Below are 5,615 nucleotides of genomic sequence, written 5' to 3' on the forward strand. Positions count from 1 at the left end.
TTTTTAAGTATTTTTCCTTTTGGTCCACTTTCTACATAAATCACAGTCTTTTCCTGGGCTTAATACCAGGGGTGAGCAAGAGCTAAGATGCATCTCAGTGAGGCAAAGGGAAAGGAAAAGGTCAAATAAGGGAAGAGCTGGAGCTGTCTGGGTGAAAAGAGAGGCTTGGWCGCCAGTGAGGTGTATTTGAATAAGCAAGCTGATGTACAGGGAAGAGTAGATTGGTGTGGAGGCTGCAATTTAGTTGCTAGGAAGTGCAGAAGAGCTGTGCACGCTCCTGGGCACAGGCACATCGCTCTCCCTCACGTTGTCGGGCGGGTGGGCAGGTGGAGGGCGCGGAGCCGGAACTCACCGAGTCACAGAGCCCGGCTCAGTGTGTGAGCGTGGCCCAACACGCTCAGGGACACGTGGAGCAAAGGGCTTGTGCYGCTGTGGCAGGGAGGAGCTGGGGCACAGCACATGGAACACAAGCGGCGAGCCTGCCATTGAGACATACCCCGTATCCACATGAGCCCTGACGGGAGCCACAGCAGTCGTTTGGAAGGCACATGTGCCAAGCTTGATTTGAATTTCCAAAGGTCACATTTGTCATTCTCTATGTACYGGGATTCTCATTAACAAGTGTCTCCAGCTGGCCCTGCGCAATGGCCTCAGGACATGCTGCTGTAACCAAGTCACAGGGCTTCCCTGGAGGCTTCAGCATGGTGTCACTGCTCTCTGCATACGGGGTGACATAGCAGAGGGGGCTGTGGACTGGGCACTCCACATAGGGGAGCAGATTTTGACTTAACAGGCATATCCTGATGAGTGTTGAACAAAACCTATAGASCAGCTTTCTGGAGGTGTGGGCTGGTTTGTAGCACCAACTGATTGAATTCCACYTTACCTGATGGCAGTGGCATCAAAGCCAGGTAGGCTGTAAACAGAGAGAAGGGCTTCCAGGGGTGAGTSTGATCACCTCTCTCAGGGGACGAAGAGTTACCCCTCTGCAGGAGCTGATTTTTCCCCATTGTGCTGCCTTGGAGGGACATACATAAATGGTTCAGCCAAAACAGCTGCACTTCAAAAACTAAAAAAATTAGATCAGTCTCTCGGTAGCTTTATAAAACCTGGCAGAGCTGTGAGATAAAKAAACCCCTACCACATCACAGGGTCCCTTACAAAAGGATTTTATGGCTTTAACCTCTGTCTCATCCTCTCCAGACACAGCTAGTTACACCTCTGGTACAATGTTCTCTAAAATAAGGRCATGTGCTGCCTCAGGGCTATCCCATGTTTTCAGGGGTGGATGGGATTTCTGATGTGTCACCAGCCAGGCCAGAGAACAGGCTGCTCAGAGTTAGAGGAGCTTGTCAATCATCACTGACTTTGAACAAAACAGGATTTTGTCTCAATTGCTGATGGGTCATGGTGACCTCTCTACCCATGTCAGGAGCCTCATGCTGGGATCCTGACTCCCCTGGGACTCACAAAGCTCCATTCTGCTTCTCCTCTGCCTGCTGGCAGCATGCTYTCCATCTGCTTCCTTGGCTTGGATCTCTGGCAAACACTGTGTTATGGAATGGCTTCTCCAGYAACATTTGTACCGTTAGAGAGCCCATGGACCTATTCACTTCCCACTCAGAAAGTGCTTTCCCTTCAAATGCTGGGTTTGGAGAGGATTTACACTGCAGCCTGGTGAGCAAAAGCCACATGGGCGAGTTCCTGGGAGAGCTCTACTCTGCCCAAAGCAAAGGAATGTGTCCACAACCTGAAGATGAGTTACTAGCCCTTATGATCAGAAGTAATTGGTCACAATTAGGAATATTCACTTTTCTGCCATTTAAATATCACCTGGCCCTCGTCTATCTCATGTATCCTGCTTTTGGATGTTCAGTACTAAATGTCCCCCAGATTACTGAAAATCTGCTGGTCTGTTTTAATTGTCATCACTCATCTCCTCCATGCTCCCATTTATTAAATGTTGGTGAATTGTTATGCTCCCATTTATTAAATGCAGGGCATGCAGTGGTAACACAAATACTGCATTGGTTAGTTCCTTTGCAGATGTCTGCTTTAAATTTCTTTTATTCTAACTTACAGACACAGGGTTTTGCCTGATTTCATTCTGCATATCATTGCCATTGTTGATTTTATCAATCTTTMTGCACATCTTCAGTATCATGGATCTGAGCACAGGGTAACAATTCCTGCTCTGAGCAATCACAAAATATCTCTTCMCCTTCCAACACTATAGTTGCAAATGTGAAGCTGCAAAGTTTAGTCAAGGATGTGTTTCTTGCTAACTCTTCTTCCAGGCATTAGTTTGTTCCTTCATTGTTCTTTCTGGACCACACATTTGACTTGGAACTGATGTCTCTGATTATATCYCTTGATATTTTCCTTCTTCTWTTCTTTTTTTCTTTTGCAGTGATTTGACTATTAGCTGTGCTTGTAGAAATAAAGGTTGCAGCTCATAAAGGCAGCTAAAATCCTTTCCATGCTTTCAACAGGTTGTCACTGACTGAAAATGCAGCAAGATCTGAGTGCTGAGGGTGCAGTCCCAAAATACCCTTCTGGGGTCACTTCATCATTTCCTTATAAGAGGAAGGCTTTTCAGAGAAGCACTGAGGAGACTTAAAAACAAAGTGTTTCTTTTCCCCCTCGACTTTTATCAAAGACTTGTCCCTCACAATTGTCTCAGCTCTTGCCTATTGATCCCTGAAATTTGTGACAGCCCTTCCCACCCCRTGCAGTGCAGGGAACTGTCTTGTCCTCTCTCACAGACGACAGAAAACATTCCCTGACCCCACCTGTATTCTCGACGATATGAGCACGTTCCAGGCTGAGCATCTCTGCACAGCTGTATCCCAGCACACAGGGACAGGCAACACTGATGGGCCAGCTTGTGTTTGGTCACAGCAGGAGGTGGGAGGCATTTTGAAAGAGTGTCACTTTTCCTGCAGAATTCCCTGAAGCTGAACTGTTCTGTTTTCTTTTAGAGCATAAGTTTTCCAGAGCAAAGTAAAAATTCCATTGAAACACTGTCAGTATTACAAAATGTTTGGTGCATCATGAGTTTTTTCAAAGGAAAGGTTTACCTTGAGCTGATTATTAGCTTAGTCTGTAAATCCTSTGAAAAATGTTTATCATCAGTGTAAGTGCTGCGGCTCTGGGAAGGATACACCTGCATTCKTCATAAGCATAAGATGTTTTTCAGCTTCTAATTATGGAGCAATCACAAACACCCCTGTAAAGAAATTAATGAGCTTTGATATTTGAATGTAATGAATTTTCTCTATTTCTCAGTTCATTTCTTGTTACTGGTTAAATTCTAAAGAAAAAAAAAAAAAAAGAAATATTTACCAATGCTTTTCAGTGCTGTGATTTTAGAACATACATTTGCACTCAGCTTAGGGTCATTTTGCATGTTGTCCTGTTTGTAACTCAACAACTGCAGGAGCAGGAGATCTCCAGTTCTTATCTACGCTGATATTCTKTATTTTCAGCCTTACTCTGCTTCAAGGCACTGTAGCACAGACTCATGCCAGCCACTTGCTCTTTGAATCCTAACTTCAAGACTGTAAACATCCTCTTTGCTGACAGTCTGCTTTTTGCCAACACAGCTGTTAAGCTTCCTCACATTCACGCTCCCTCCTTCACTCCCTCATTCCCGTTTCCCTCCGCTGCTTTGTAATTTCTTCATGCTGGCATGCTGCACTCCATCATCTCCCTTTCACACAGTCTTCCAGTAACCTCAAGGGGGTTTTGGAGATTTTCTACTTGCTTTAGCACGCCTAAAAACTTCAGTCTGAGCAGAGCATTCTTCATTTCAAACGACACCAACGTGAAGGGAGGTTGCAGCTACAAAGGCTATGATGGAGTTTTTACTCTGGAAACCGGATGGCAGAAACTTTCTAAAACCTGTGATACATGGTAGAATTATGCGATAGTGTATATGCACAGTATTTTCCTCACGTTGTCCAGCAGCACCACGTTTAACAGCARTGAGGTTACAGTTTAACCAGGGGCATCATTCCAGTGACACCAGGAAGATTCTGCAGACTACAGATGTCTTTTGCTGGCAGTAAAATTATTGAGTTTTCAACATATGGTAKGCAAGAATAGCCAAAAGGATACATTGCAAAGCCTATCTTTCATTTACTTAGTTTCCTAGGAAATACAACCAATAAAATCAATTTTCCTCTGAAAGGTATTTTTAAAAGAAGTGGCCTCTTCCCTGGCCAGACTCWCAGCTCTCCAGTCCTTGCTCTCTGTGCACTTTGCTTTCCCACCTTGTTCTTCCTCTATTTCTACCTTGCCATCTGGAAATTATTTCTTTGCTGTGCTCACCTGTGGGCAGAGCACAGTGGCTAGACACCAAAGCCACCAGGATGAATTTGTAAGAGAAATGGAAGGGGGATCCACGCTGGAACATCTCATGAAGAATGGCAGTCTGTGGGAAGGACTCATGCTGGAGCTCATGGAGGAYTGTCTCCTGTGGGAGRGAGCCCACAGAGGGGCAGGGAAGGGRTGAGGAGTCCATTCCCTGAGGAGAAAACAGCAGCAGAGAAAATGTGTGATGAACTGACCACAGTCTCCATTCCCTGTCCCCCTAAGTTGGTGGCGGGGGGAAGAGGGAGAGAAATTGAAAAGAAGTTGAGTCTGGGAGGAAGATGAGGAAGGGGGGAAAAAGCTGTTTGAGATCTGATTATTTTATTTCTCATTATTCTACTGTGATTTGATTGGTAAYAAGTTAATTTTCCCCAAATCRMGTCTGTTTTTCCCTTGGCARTAASTGGTGAGTGATCTATCCCTGTCCTTATCCCAACTCATGAGCTCTTTGCTGTATTCTCTCCCCTGCCCACCTCAGAACGGGGGTGATAGAGTGGCTTTGGTGGGCAGCTGGTGTCCGGGCAGGGTAAACCCACCATAGTGGGAAATGTCAGCAGAACCCAGGAGGAAATCRTCAAGGTTAAGGATGAATCATCAAGAATTAATGACAGAAATTACATTTATTTTTAAGATTCCACAATAGGAAAATAGTGGCCTACATTTGGTTTGAATTTTGAGTGGTTTGGCTTACCTTTCAYTTGTTTTGAGCTGAAAGTGTACTCATTTTAGAGCAGAATTTGTCCTGCAGAATCTGTGACACTTTATCCATCATCCATTGTACACRGTGGACACAGGCCTTGTAATTACAAGAGCATGCAACCTGTCACAGTCCCTATCCATCTTCCTCCGAAATGTACCCCAGGAATTGTGCACATTTATGAAACACTCAGAGGCACATGTATCTCCAACTGTGATTATGTTTCCAGCTGACTTCTCAGCAGCAGCGTAGGTGGCAGTGACATCCATTACACTTCCCTGACCATTTCCAGAATCCTGATTTTGTTTGCTAYGCCTTTGATGAATTTCACTCTTTGGGCTGAATTTTTTTATTACAAGACAGTAAGAAACTCAGAGCTGCTGTTGTTTTCATGCTGTTGCTCCAGCATATGTTCCTGTCTGCAATGAGGAAGACAGAGCCCACCCTTTATATATATATTAGATACATAATATAATCCACATATTAGGTACTGTATTTATATTATGCTGTACTCAAATACACTATCTTGTGCCATGCTGTAAAA

This window comes from Malurus melanocephalus, unplaced genomic scaffold, assembly GCF_030028575.1.
Source record: "Malurus melanocephalus ecotype Western Australia unplaced genomic scaffold, MMel_1.1 scaffold_23, whole genome shotgun sequence".
NCBI lineage: Eukaryota > Metazoa > Chordata > Aves > Passeriformes > Maluridae > Malurus > Malurus melanocephalus.